This window comes from Solea solea, chromosome 7, assembly GCF_958295425.1.
Source record: "Solea solea chromosome 7, fSolSol10.1, whole genome shotgun sequence".
Classification (NCBI taxonomy): domain Eukaryota; kingdom Metazoa; phylum Chordata; class Actinopteri; order Pleuronectiformes; family Soleidae; genus Solea; species Solea solea.
The window spans coordinates 1616516-1631515 of NC_081140.1; positions in this window are offsets into that span (position 1 = coordinate 1616516).

The following is a 15000-nucleotide window of genomic DNA, read 5'->3' on the forward strand; positions in this document are numbered from 1 at the left end:
TGTCTGCTTCCATCCCTGCAGCTTTGAGACAATCCACCTGATTGCCGAGGTGCCGCAGGTGTGCCTGACCAGTCAGGTGGGGAGGGTGGCACCTGGCGCAGGACACAAAAGAACAGCAAAAACATGCACACGTAACAGACACTATTTGTTTTTCATGAAGTTTTAAATAAAGTGAATGTGTGTGTGTGTGTGTGAGCGAGAGAGATCATGCTGTGGTCCAAAATGACATTGAAATGCATGGTTTTCTGCAAGTTTAGTGTTCCCTATTCTGAGATGTAAGTGTTGATAATGATTTCAACACATGATCTGTAACATTCACATTTACATTGAAGCATTTAGCAGATGTTTTTATCCAAGACGACTTACAAGAGAGTAATAAGCATCATAGAAGAAGTCTTAGAAAGAACTCCACTCGATAGGAACAGTGGACTCTGAGTGCCGAGGTGGATGCAAGTGCAGGGCTATGGTAAGTGCAGGGCTATGGTAAGTGCAGGGCTAAGGTAAGTGCAGGACTATGGTAAGTGCAGGGCTAAGGTAAGTGCAGGGCTAAGTTAAGTGCAGGGCTAAGTTAAGTGCAGGGCTAAGCTAAGTGCAGGGCTAAGTAAGTGCAAGGCTATTGTAAGTGCAGGGCTAAGGTAAGTGTGAAGACAGAAGATGCACTTGGAAGAGTTGGGTTTTCGAGAGCTTCTTGTTCTGGTAGCACAGATCATTCCACCAGCATGAAACGACAATAACGAACGACAATGTCCTTATAAGACATAAGTACATCATAGCTATGTGAACTGTTTTGGTGGAATGAATCAGTTTTGTGTTGTGATTCATTTTACAAAATATTTATTGAGTTCTGCCACTTGAAGTTTTAGTTGTGTTTAGTTTCCAGAAATGAAACTGCACCTGAACAGTTATGTGTTTGGTTTTAGTCCATGTTGACTTGCTCATGATCAGCTCGCTGTCAGAGCCCATTCATGTTTTCCACTGCTTGATTTCATTTTCTCTACCTTTTTCAGTTTGCAGTCACATGTGAACAGTTGCAGAACACAGTGGTGGAGCCAAACCTCAGAGGATCCAATTATGATCTGTGTGAAACCTCCTGAGACAAACTGTCACACAACATCAGTGTCACATTTGTTCACTTTTAATCAGCTTGTTTTCAGAAACAAGAGTGAGCCTTCCTTCCTTCCTTCCTTCCTTCTCAGATAATTTTGTGCACAGTTTCACGTTCTGTTAACCTTTTGTTAATTGAAAGGAAAGCAGTGTAAGAGTGGATGTGTCACACCGGGACATATTAACTCTATAAACAATGGCCTGAGGCAGCGTAACATGTTGCATGTAATATTCCCTTCTCTTCATTATGTTTTAAAAAAATTATTATTAAAATATTAGTACCCCTAATGAATTTAGAGCCAGATCAGGCCTTGGCATCTTACATCTGAATGTCCGGAGCCTGCTTCCTAAAATTGATACAGTTAGGATTTGGGTACAGACAACTGAAACTGATATTCTTGTGTTGTCTGAAATCTGGTTGGGTAAATCAGTCTCAGATCGGGATATTTCTATATCTTTCGCTGTGATCGTCCGAGGAAAGGTGGAGGTGTAGCCATTTATATAAAAAACAAGTTTCATGCTACTCCCCTCTCCTCTTTGTCTATTAGCAAACAGTTTGAACTTCTGGCATTGAAACTTCAATTTAAACAAGGACAGTCCCTTACAGTCATAGGCTGTTATAGACCCCCCTCAGCCTGCAGTGAGGCTCTAAGTTCCCTAAAAAACTGTGTCTCAGGGTTAAACTCTGGTGAGCTTGTCTTGGTAGGGGAACAAACTGATGTTGGTGTTTTTGGGAACGATCTGAGTGACCATTGTGCTATTGCAGTGGTCAGAAATGCCAAACTCTTCAAAACTAAACCACAAATTTTAGTCAAAAGAGATTTTAATAATTTTAATAATTTTTATGAGCAGGCTTTTTTGCATGATCTGTCTATTGTTCAGTGGAAACGAATCTCCCTCTTCGATGATGTTGAGTTGGCATGGAGTTTTTTTCATTCCGAATTCTTGAAGATGATAAATAAACATGCTCCATTACGAAAATGTACGGTTAAGGGGTGAATTAATCCCTGGTTTTCCACTAATATTGGAAACCTCCTCAAAGAAAGAGATAATGCCTGGGTCAGAGCACGAAAAACAAAAAAAGAGGCTGACGCAATAAATGTACCTCCCTCATAAAGAAGGCTAAATCTGAATTTTATATATCAGAAACTATCAAAAACCTGAATGATCTCAAGAAATGTTGGAATGTTGTGAGAGGTGTTTCTGGTACTACTTCTTCCAGTGAACTGCCACCTTTTTTAGTCAAAGATTCTGTACAACTGACTGATAAATGTGCCATGCTAAATTATTTTAATGAACATTTTATCACAACAGGGCACTTGTTTGATTCTTTAAATCGTGATTTTAAAAACACTGTTTTAAATAACGACTCTACTGTTGTAAGCCATCCCCCTTTTAATTTTGAACACATGTCTATTTTTGAGGTCTGTAGTGCATTGGAAAAATTGGATCCCAAAAAATCAGCTGGTCCTGATGGTTTGGATCCATTTTTTCTAAAGCTGGCTGCTGATTTAATTGCTGAGCCTCTAACTAGTATTTTTAACTTAAGCCTTAGCAGTAACAAACTTCCTAAAATTTGGAAATCTGTGTTTGTCCTCCCACTGCTTAAAGGAGGTGAACCCTCAAACGCGAACAATTATAGGCCAATTTCAAAATGATGTATTTTGGCGAAAGTATTTGAAAAATTGGTTTGCAATCAGTTGAAGGACTTTTTGGAATCTAACAACATTCTAAACTCTCTTCAATCAGGTTTTAGGAAGCAACACAGCACTACCACTGCTGCCCTAAAAGTTTTAAGTGATGTGTTTGAGGCATTGCTAGATATTCTCATCAAAAAAGGCATCTTCACACAAACTGCTACTTGGGTAAAACACTATTTGACAAATAGGACACAATGTGTTCAGATGGCTGGAGTTAGTTCCACTTTTCTTGAGGTCACAAAAGGTGTACCTCAAGGCTCAGTCCTAGGACCAATTTTGTTTACAATTTATATTAACGATCTGTGTGCAAACTTGTCCAATGCCTCACACCATTTTTATGCTGATGATCCAGTCATTTATTGCTCTTCACCTTCAATTGCACAAGCATTCATATTTTTGCAATCCGCCTACACGATACAGTGCAGACTAATCTGGAGAAATTGAAACTGGTTTTAAATGCTGAAAAATCCAAAATAATGCTTTTTTCAAACTCATCTGTTCCCATGGAACAAATCCCCTCAATTAGAACTTCCCATGGCAGAGCTCTTGAGCTGGTTACCAGTTATAAGTACCTGGGATTTATTATTGATGGGGAGCTATCTTTCAAAGTGCATGTTAGAAATTTGGTTTCTAAATTAAGGGTGAAGCTCGGTTTCTTTTATAGAAACAAGTCTTGTTTCTCCCTCAGAGCTAGGAAGGTCCTGATATCAGCGACATTCTTACATGTGTGCCTCAAACAGTTGCCTACAGTCTTTGACTCCAGTCTATCATTGTGCTCTGAGGTTCATCACTGGCTGTAGCCACCTCACCCACCGCTGTGAACTATATGCCAAAGCTTCCATGTCCTCTCTATCTGTAAGACGCTACACACACTGGATGACTCTGGTCTATCAGGCTCTTCTCGGCTTGGAGATTTAGGAGAGTAGTAGTAGAGGGATATAGGATGGAGCCAGCGAGGAAGAGGAGGATTTCCCCTGTGTGGGAACACTTCGATCTGATATCTCCTAACAAGGTAAGCTAAATCTAACATTATTAGACGCATTAGGTTTGCTTATCAATAACTATTTTTCACGGTTTCTTATTTTACTCAAAGGTGAGGTGTTTATTGTGTTCCAAGGAGTTGGGGTACAATAACAACACCTCATCCATGCTAAGGCATTACTGTGCCTTGCATGAGAATTAGGAGGAAACTAGAGCTTCATCTAGCCAAGGTAAGTCATAACAATATTACAAACACACTATCACAATTTTTCCATGTTTACTTTTGTTTATTGTGCAAATAAAGACAAGTAACACTGTATTTACTGTCTTTTAAACAGCCACCAGAAAACAGGAGCTGGATGAAGCCCTTGTCTCCATGATAGTGAAGGACACACAGCCCTTCAGTATTGTGGAAGATGTTTGATTCAGGGCATTTGTGTCCAAAATGGATCCCAATTATGTTCTCCCTACAAGGCAGGTATGTATGGGTGCATGCATGAAACAAATGATAACTTAATTGTATGTCTCACAATTCAAACAAATTCAGCATTATATTTGTTTTCCTTCAGGCTCTGAAGGCCATGGTGGAGCCAAGTACGAGTCAGCAAAGGAGAAGGCTAAGGCTACAGTTGAAAAGGTGGCCAGTGTTAGCCTTACTTCTGACATGTGGACATCCATCAACATGGATGCCTACCTGGCTGTAACATGCCATTTTGTGGGTGAGAAAATCTGGCTCAGCTCAGTGCTGTTGGGAGTGCAGGCATTCCCCTAATCACACACTGCTGAAAATATAGCGTGTGAAAGCCTCCCTGATGGAGGAATGGGGAGTCACTAATAAGGTGACATGTATGGTCACTGATGGTGCTCCCAATATTGTTGCGTGTGTGACAGAGCTGAAGCTTCGGCACCATATTTGCATTGCACCCACCCTAAATCTGATAGTGAAGAAAGCACTTGACCAGAACCCTGTGCTCTCTGGCATCCGGGCCAAAGCAAGGAAGCTGGTTGGCTTCTTTAGAAGCAGCACCACTGCTAAGGTATGGTCATTCCCTTTATTCCAATTTATGATAACACTAAGTTTGTTGGTGTTCCTGCTGCAGTGATTTGATGGCCTACTCATTTGTATCTTTAAAGGAGAAGCTTACACAAGTGCAGCTTCATCTGGGGATGGCAAAAATGAAGCTCATGCAAGAAGTGGAGACCAGATGGAACAGCACATACTTGATGCTGCAACGTTTGGTGGAGCTAAGGGAGCCAGTCGGAGCAGCGTTAGCTGGGCTACATCATGACACGCCCATGATCACTTCAGATGAGTTCAACATTATTGGAGGGTGCCTTTCTTTGCTGTCTCCCTTTTATGATGCCACTGTAGAGCTGTCGGCCGAGGAAAATGTGTCTGCCTCCAAAGTAGTCCCCCTAATGAAAATGCTGGAGCAAAACCTTCAGGAGGAAATAGCAAAGCCGGCACCTGCAGTGGCATTGGAAATGGGAGACCAGCTCATCAGGCAACTACGGGAGAAACTTCATATTTTGCAGTCGATGAGCATCATGTCCCTTGCTACACTCCTGGACCCCCGATTTAAAGTGATTGGATTTTTCAGTCAAACAAAAGCCACCGAAGCTATAAAGCGAGTGACCTCAGAGTGTGAGGATATCCCCCAGGCTTCTACCTCTCATGATGTCACTGGAGGTAATCTATTATTTTACATTTTGACATCAGTTTTTCCTATGACAACACTTACTAACATGATCTGTGGTTTCCTCTTAGGTAGCAAACTGTGGCATCGTTTAGACACCAGCGTCATGGAGGCAAGGAGGTCTCAAAATGTCACTGCAGATGCCACTGTGGAGGTCCAGCGGTACCTTTCAGAGCAAAATATAGGAAGACTGGAAAACCCTCTGGAGTACTGGGAGAGGCAAAAACTGCTCTACCCAAATTTATACAAACTTGCACTTGCCTTTTTGTGCACGCAGGCATCTTCTGTGCCTTGTGAAAGGGTCTTCTCCAAGGCCGGAGAGGTTGTGTCAAAGAAAAGAAAAGAAAACCAACAACTGTTGAGAAATGATTGTTTCTGAATAAAAATGAATGACATTTCCCCTGTCCTGTACATCATTGTCCAAGTTACACAAGCATAATCTGTGCCCTTTTCCTAGTTCCACAAGCACTTTCACTGTCCTCTGCCTGATTACGCCCATGCCATTTTCAGAAAAACATTGCACAACCTGCCATATTATGATATTACCATTTTGGGTAGATTTACACACACACAGAATACATTCAAAAAATTTATTAAACATATATGTACAGAAATTATTTGGTCATACATTTGTTGTAATTCATAGTCATTTCTAACAGACATAACAGACACAAAAATCAATGCATCACACATTATGTGGTTCAGGTACAGCTGCCTGTGATTATACACTTGGCCAGTAGGTGGTTTCGTGTGCACATGAAGCTTCGAGAAATGAACCCTTTCTCGTACCAATTGGCTCAAGTGGTTCAATGCCTCATGAGGCTTCATCTCACCATCACTACTGTACAGGTGCTGACAAATAACAAAAACACAAAGTAACATCAAATAAATGCTATAGCTCTTGGAAAAACAAGAAGGAACACCAAAAAACAAAAGGAGATCAGCACCCATAAGCTTTACAAAGATACAAGCAGCTATTCTGCAAAAGCACAGTCCCAGGACAAGAGAGAGAGAGAGAGAGAGAGAGAGAAAGAGAGAAAGAAAGAAAGAAAGATTTTTTTTATTTTTAAAATGAACATTTATTTTCAAAGTTCAACACAAATTACAATAGAACACTATTAAGCGGAGGGAAATTTAGGCCATAAAAATAAGAAAAATAAATAAAAAATGACTCATATGTTCAATACTAAGGAGTCATCTGTGACTGAGCAGAGAACACCATGCACTGCCCAAATGTCTCTGAATGTGTGGATATTGTCAGTCAGTCTGTAGAAACCAAACTCTACCCTTAGTCGAGCAGATAGGAGGCTGCTACAGACTCTGACTACATCCTCTGACCCCTGACCTCTGACCTTATTTCTGCGACTGACCCAAATAGCTAGCTTTGCTGTTCCTGAGATGTAGTTGACCAAGGTAAGTACTTTCTTTTTACGGGCAGAATAGTGTAGTCCGTAGATGAAAAGAGAGAGTGAAAACTCTTCCCCGAGACCTTGAAACCATGTTTGCAGCAGATTAAAAAGCCCCGTCAGCCTGGAACACTGGGTGAATAAATGCTGTAAGGACAGAATGGACAGCCCTCACCTGTGTTCAGAGCGAAGTGAGCCAGAAACCCGTTTGTAGCTATGGCCCCGTGTACAATCCTCCACTGGAGGTCGCCCGTTCGCTTTTCAATGGGGGCTTTGTACAGGGACCACCAACAGCCCCTCGGGGATGAGTCCACATCAAAAACCTGTGTCCACCTCGATGCTGGAACCTCTGCCAGTGAGCGAAAGTTCAAAACCTTCACGCTCATGATGTATATCGCTTTCCTTCCAAGACCCTCAAAATCTCCAGACTGTGGGGTGTTGAGAGACAGCAGGAGGTTCTGTTGGTTCTGCCCGACATCAGGAGTCACGAGCAGAGGAGGAAATAAGTACTCGCATTCATCATCCCATTGATCGGACAGGGTGTTGTCTTCAGCGAACTCTCTGAGGGCAGGGGGTAGCGACGCACAAACCTCCTCCAGGAGCCTCTTCAGGAGCCTGCTGGACCTGACTTTGAGTTTTTCAGACAGCTGGGGGACAGGTGTCTTCAGCAGGTGACCCAGTTTGACAATGCCAGCCTCTCTCAGCTTTGATTTAATTGTGCTTGACATCAGTTTCGATTTTATTAGTGTGTCTGTGAAGAGTGGTTCTTCGAAAAGCCATAGTCCAGGTGTTGTTGTGGGTTTCCTGTGGATTTTAAAGACCTGCCAGGCCTCCAGTACGGAGCGATAAAAGGGAGATAGTCCAGTTAGGTCTCTTGAGACTGGATCTAACAGGAACAAATGTTTGTCATAATCCAGCCCTCCAGCTCTTTTCAGTAGTGTGTATGCAGTGTCCAGCCAAGCCATTCCAAGACCGTATAGGAGTTTCTGGGCTGTTTGAAGTCTGAAAGCTGTCATCCGGGCTTGAATGTCCACCAAACCTTGTCCCCCCTCATGGATTGGCAGGTACAGTATCGTGGACCTCAGCCAGTGTTTTCCTGACCAGAAAAAGTCCACTAGCTCCCGTTGGATCCGGGTCACCAGGCCACCAGGAGGAGGGAGGACCATCAATTTATGCCACAACATCGAGGCAACCAAGTTATTGACTACCAGGACTCTCCCCCTATAGGAAAGCTGAGGTAGCAGCCATTTCCATTTGGTTATTTTGGCTTGCACTCTCTCCACCACACATTCCCAGTTCTTCTCCTGAAATCGCTCTGTTCCCAGGTAGATTCCTAGGAATTTCATGCCTTCTTTGCCCCATCTGAGGCTTCCAGGCAGAACCGGGAGCCCTCCACCTGTCCACCGGCCCACCTGCAGAGCCCCACTTTTCTCCCAGTTCACTCTGGCTGGCGAGGCCCTCTGATACAATGAGATGCATTGTTGTAGTGAGTTAACATCTTCCTGACTCGTTATGAATATATTTATATCATCAGCATATGCTGAGATGACCAGTGGTGGATGACTGGAGAGACCTGGCAGAGTTATGCCTGAAAGTCTCTCTCTTAATTTAACTAAAAAGGGTTCAATTACTAGTGAGTACAGCTGTCCTGAGAGTGGACATCCCTGCCTAATGCCTCTTTTCACTGGAACTGGACTGCTGAGCCCACCTCCCACCTTTACCAAGCAAAAAGCCTCCCTGTACAATAAATTGAGGTGTGAAATAAAACCCCGCCAAAACCAAAAGCCCTTAACGTTGAAAAAAAAAAAAAGAATGGTCTACCCTGTCGAAAGCCTTCTCTTGGTGTAAAGAAATAAAACCGGCATCAATATTTTGGTCCTTGCAGATTTGTAAGAGGTCCCTAAAAAGAAAAATATTGTCCATTATTGTTCTATCTGGTATGCAGTAAGTTTGGTCCTTGTGTACGATGTATTCCAGAAATGTTTTCAGTCTGTTGGCGAGGATTTTTGAAAATAGTTTATAGTCTGTGCAGAGCAGTGCAACCGGTCTCCAGTTCTTTAAAAGCGATAAATCGCCTTTTTTTGGAAGCAATGACAGCACCGCCATCCTGCAGGAGTTAGGCAGCACCCCCTTCCTGGAGCACTCGAGCAGGACCTCCCACAGGTCAACACCGACACTACTCCAGAAATGTTTGTAGAACTCAGCTGGCAGACCATCTACACCAGGAGTTTTTCCTGCAGCCAACTGATGTACGGCTGCAGTGAGCTCCACCAGAGAAATGCTGTGGCCCAGAACCTCCCTGTCCTCGGTGGTGAGCTGAGGAAGTCCCTGCAGTAGCTCATCCACACTATCTCCACAACAGGTCTCCGAGTTGAAAAGCTTGCTGTAATAGTCCACAGCGTGGTGTTTCATTTCCACAGGGTTTGTGGTAATTCTGCCACCAGGAAGCTGCAGACAGAAGGATGTAGGAGCATCCATGTCTTTGATTGTAGTAAACCTGGATCTTAGTAATGCTCCTTTGGCCCGTTCATTGAGGAAGTTACCTAGTTCTTGCTTTTTATGTTTAAGTCTGTCCCTGTCTGTGTTATTACTGTCTGTTATGTTGCTTTCTAGGTCTATGATTTCTTCCTCCAGTCTCCGAATTACAGATTTAATATTTGCTGAGGAATGGCTGCAATACTGTTGGCAGAAGACTCTAATTTGGGCCTTGCCCACCTCCCACCATTGTGAAAGGGACTGGAACTCTCCTTTTCTCTGCCTCCAAATTACCCAAAAAAATTTTAATTTTTGACAGAAATTGAGATCTTGTAATAATTTGGTGTTGAAGTGCCAATGTGAGCTGCATCTTTTTGTTGGTGACATGCAGAGTTCAAGGGTGATTAGATGATGATCACTAAAACCAACTGGAAGGATGTTTGCTTTAGATAGTCTGTTGATGTAGGATTTAGACACATAGAAACGGTCCAACCTGGCTGCACTCACATTGCCGTCCGCCACCCTGAGCCATGTGTTCTGCCTGTCCAGGGGGTGTTTAACCCTCCATGCATCCACCACGTCTGTCTCACACACTAACTGGGACAGAGCAGTGGCAGACGGAAGGTAAGATTCACCACCTGTCCGATCCATGGAGGCATCAGTGGTGCAGTTCCAGTCACCTCCGAGAACAACACACTCCCCTTGATCACATTGTTGTAAAAAGGTTTTAAGGTGTTTCGAGGGGCCCTGGTTTGGAGCATAGATGTTAATAAAGCAAAAAGATGCACCATTAATTTGGGCTCTAACTGCTAATGCTCTACCAGGAACTAACTCTGAATTAGAGATGATATTTACATTTGATCCTGCAGTGAACAGCACAGCGACACCAGCAGACAAGCGAGTACCATGAGACAGACAAATGTGAGGTCTCCACCACAGAGTCCACTCTGTCTCATTTTGGTCGTCACTGTGTGTCTCCTGCAGGAACACTACCTGCAGATTTTTCTGATTAATCATGTCAGAAATGACAGCTCTCTTCTGCTGATCTCTCCCTCCACAAATATTAAGAGAACCTACCCTCACCGAGTGCATGTCAACCAGGAGAAAGGAAACCGGTAAAAAAAGAAAAAACACCCTGTGGAACACATTCATTTTCTCATCCTTCTCCCTCTGAGCTGTTCCTTACTGTCACGTCTATCTTTTATTTGTTTTCTGACTGCTGTCAAATGTTTAAGTAGTCTGAACCGTTTCTTTTCATCTAGGATATCATTTTTTGAAGTTTTCACACTTTTTACAAATTTTTCCAAATCTGGAAAATAGTCTGGCACTTTTATGGCTTTTCTGAATGTTTCATCCAAGAAAGTGTCCAGTTCTTGCAATGTGTACAGGTCTGGCTGAGAACCTGCCACAGAAACACAGTCAGTGTCATAGTCTATGTCATCATATACCTCGCTGTCATCATTGTTGTCTATCTGACTGTTGTTGTTATCAGCCACAGAAGAAACTTTCTCAGTCTGATCAATATTTTTTGCAATGGTGGGGTCTGGCACCTGCCTGCTGACGTCACACTCAGCTGACACCTGCCTGCTGTCACACTCAGCTGACACCTGCCTGCTGACGTCACACTCAGCTGTGTGTGTGTCACTGTCAGCCTGGCTCATTGACCTCTTGTACTCAGGAGACTCGGAATTAACAGTTGAATCATTCCTGTTTGTCTCCCTGCATTTTCTGTTCTGTCCCTCTGTTTGACCGTCGCACCCCTCCATCGACCCCGCCCGCAGGTCCGCAGCGGCCGAGGCGCCCGAAGCGGCACCGCCCGCGGCCTGGGCGGCCGGAGCGGCTGGAGAGGAACCCCCCCCCGGCCAGCGCGGGACCCGCCGAGGCAGCCCCAGCCACAACGGGCCCAGCCACCGGGTCAGATCCCTCCCCGGTCAGTTTGTGCGGACAAGCACTCCGCTTATGACCCTCGTTGCCACACTCAAAACATCTCATCCTCCCCGTGCTGGCACAAACCATATAGTTTCCCTCACTGTGTTTTATTCTGAAGGACACCTCTAGAGTTTGTGTGGGACAGGTGAGGAACATGAAAACTTGTCTTCGGAAAGACTGGACGTGTTTTAATCTTTCGTCTCTACAGCCCAGATTCATAATTTTAAACCCACTCGCTAGCTTCCCGAAACGCTGCAGTTCATGTGCCAGTGCCTCATTCGGAACGAACGGCGGCACTCCAGAGATGGTGACTCTGGTGGAGGGAACTGCGAGGGGGAAGACTTGGAGATACGAGCCGCGGACAGTGACACCACTTTCAATCAGCCCCGCAACAAACTTTTCCTCCTTAAGGAAGACGATGACACCATGGTTCATCCTGGAGGCATGGGACAGACAGGAGTGACCTACTGCGTCCCCCACCGCCAGGAGAACCTCCTCTACTGGCACCGATGGATCGGGTTGGATCCTCACCCCGTGTCTGAGCGACAGTGACAGCGTCTGTGAGGACGCCATCGCCGCAGAGACACGCGGGGACCAAGCCGTCAGAAGACGATCAAACACAATTAACAAAGTCCCTACTCTCCTACACTATCAACGCAGATTGAGTCACACATGCAAACCAGCAGAAAATAGAAAAAGTGGCGAAACTCACCCGAACTTTCAGTCACTCTCTCTCGAACCCTCTCACTCTCTCTCACACTCTCTCCCAGCATGCACCACGAGAAAGAAAGAGAGAGAGAGAGAGAGAGAGAGAGAGAGAGAGAGAGAGAGAGAGAGACCAACCGGTTAAGGTACTCTCTGAACTACACAAGTATACAAAGATTCAGAACACTGGCTAGAACCACTAAGATAGGTTCCAGCCAGGCAAAGCTAAACAAACACTCTATTGAAATATGCTTGAACACAGAAATGTATGTAACCAACAGTGACGCGAAATGATCACTAACTTACAGCCGCCATGAACTGAGGGCACACAAGCTATTTATGTTGCAGCTGGGGTTGATTGAAGAGTCTTGATTGGTAGACTTGGTCGAATCACAGCCACACCAATCACAGACACCGGTGGACAGGAAGCAGGAAGTAGACCGCCTCTGCTTCAGAAGGACCAATCCTTACCAGGGAATCACACAGCTTGCTTTGCATGCCTGGCAGAATCACTCATGGGAACACACAATGAACATACACTAAACGGCAGCCAGCAGCGGCCGTAACAACATGAAGAAATCTCTGACAGAACCAGGCTCAGAGATGTGCAGTCATCTGCCTCGACCGGTTGGGGTGAAAGGAAAATGGGGGACAGAGGAGAGGTGGGGGACAGAAAGGGGGAGAGAAAGAACAAGAGGGCGATGAGGTCGAGACAAAAGAGAGAGAGAGACCAGGAGCAGATACACAACAACTGTATCAAGTTACGAGTTTATACAGTCAATGATGACATGTTTATAGCAATACAATGTAATTTATGTAAGCAGCAGCAGAGAGTGTTGATAAAAATTATACTAATCTCCTTAAAAGGATAAATACACATAAGGCTGCTGGCCCTGACTCCATCTGCGGTCGCACTTTGCGACACTGTGCTGACCAGCTCAGTGAAGTGTTCACACGATTATTTCAGATGAGAATGGCCAGATATGTGGAAGACATCCACCATAATTACTATTCCTAAAGCTAGTAATCCAAGGGAACTGAATGAATTTAGGCCAGTCGCTCTAACGTCTCTTGTAATGAAGGTTCTTGAGAGAATACTGAAGGATGAAATTGTATCCCTTATAAATGGCAAACTAGATCCATTGCAATTTGTGTATCAGCCTGGGAAAGGTGTGGATGATGCTAAGATTTTTATCTAAGACAGGTTATATAAACACCTTGAGAAACCCAGTGCACATGCAAGGCTTTTATTTGCTGACTTTTCCTCAGCTTTTAATAAGATGCAGCCTCATATTTTAATTGAACGTCTTGTTTCCTACTTTTATCTACCTGATCAGGTTTTATTGTTGCTCTTAAATTTTTTATCAGACAGAATTCAGCGAGTATTTGTGAATGGTCATACTGTATGTCCGCCTCCATTACTTCCAACACAGGCTCTCCACAGGGCTGTGTCCTTTCTCTTTTGCTATTTATTATATATACTGACAGCTGCAGGTCCTCCCAAGTGGACAGCCATCTGGTGAAATTTTCTGATGACACAGCCCTACTGTCACTTCTCCAGGGGGCCCAATCAGATCATGGTTGTGCATTACCCTTGTTTGTGAAGTGGTGCGATGATAACTACCTGGACTTAAACGTGACAAAAACCAAGGAGTTGATCATTGATTTTAGGAGGAACCGTTCTGATCCTGCTGCATGCGCTATACATGGAGGAAATGTTGAAATCGTGGAGTCATACAAGTATTTAGGTACAATATTTGACTCCAGACTCAAGTTTGACAAAAACACAGAGTCTATGGTTAAACGGGGCCAACAACGTATCTATCTACTGCGGAAGCTGAATTCTTTTAATGTTTCTAAGAACATTTTATGCAACTTTTACCATTCCTTTATTGAAAGTCTGTTGACGTTTGCTTTTATTTGTTGGTTTTATGGTCTATCTGTGAAGGAGAAGAACTGTCTCAGCAGCATCACTAAAGTCTGTTCCAAGATCATCGGAGTCCAGCTAACGGACTTAAGTTCTATCTGGAAAAAAAGGGTCATCCAAAAAGCTAGGAAGATCATTAGTCATCCTGACCACATCAGGAATTCTGTTTGATGCCTTCGGGGCGGCGTTACCTTGCCCCCCCGAAGGAAGACAAACAGATTTGCAAATTCATTCATTCCTTCGGCCATCAGGCTTTTAAATGTGGCTGACAGCTAAAAATTGACTTGAGTCAATGTGTATGTTTATTTTTTAATGTCTATTTCTTAAATTTTAATTTGCTTCGACTGCCCATGCCCACCTGCGGTACTGAGTAGTTGCTGTATGTGTTGTTGTTTTGTTGTCAGTTTGTTGTACGTTTATGTGACTGAGGGTGCAAACTGAATTGCCCTGCGGGATAAATAAAGCTGTTGAATTTGAATTTGAATTTGAATTTGTCTGCTCTCAGTCTAGTTTCCACTACTCTTTCCCATAACTTCATTGTATGGCTCATCAACTTTATTCCTCTATAGTTACTGCAATTCTGAACATCTCATTCATGAGCTCTTCAAAGTACTCTTTCCATCTTCCCATTACTTCTGTGGCACCTGTCAACACATGTCCCTCTCTATCCTTAATCACCCGAACCTGCTGGATGTCTTTCCCATCTCTATCTCTCTTTTTTGCCAACCTGTATAAATCATTCTCTCCATCCTTACTTTCCAACCTAGCATACAAGTCATCATACGCCCTTTGTTTGGCCTTTGCCACCTCTACCTTTACCTTGTGCTGCATCTCCCTGTACTCCTGTCTGCTCTCTTCAGTCTCCTCAGTGTCCCACTTGTTCTTTGCTAACCTCTTTCTCTTTATATACTCCTGCACTTCCCCATTCCACCACCAAGTCTCCTTATCTACTTTCCTTCCAGACGACACACCAAGTACTCTCCTACCTGTCTCCCTGATTACATTAGCTGTAGTTGTCCAGTCATCTGGGAGCTCTCCCTGACCACCCAGATTCTTTCTCAACTCCTCCCTGAAAG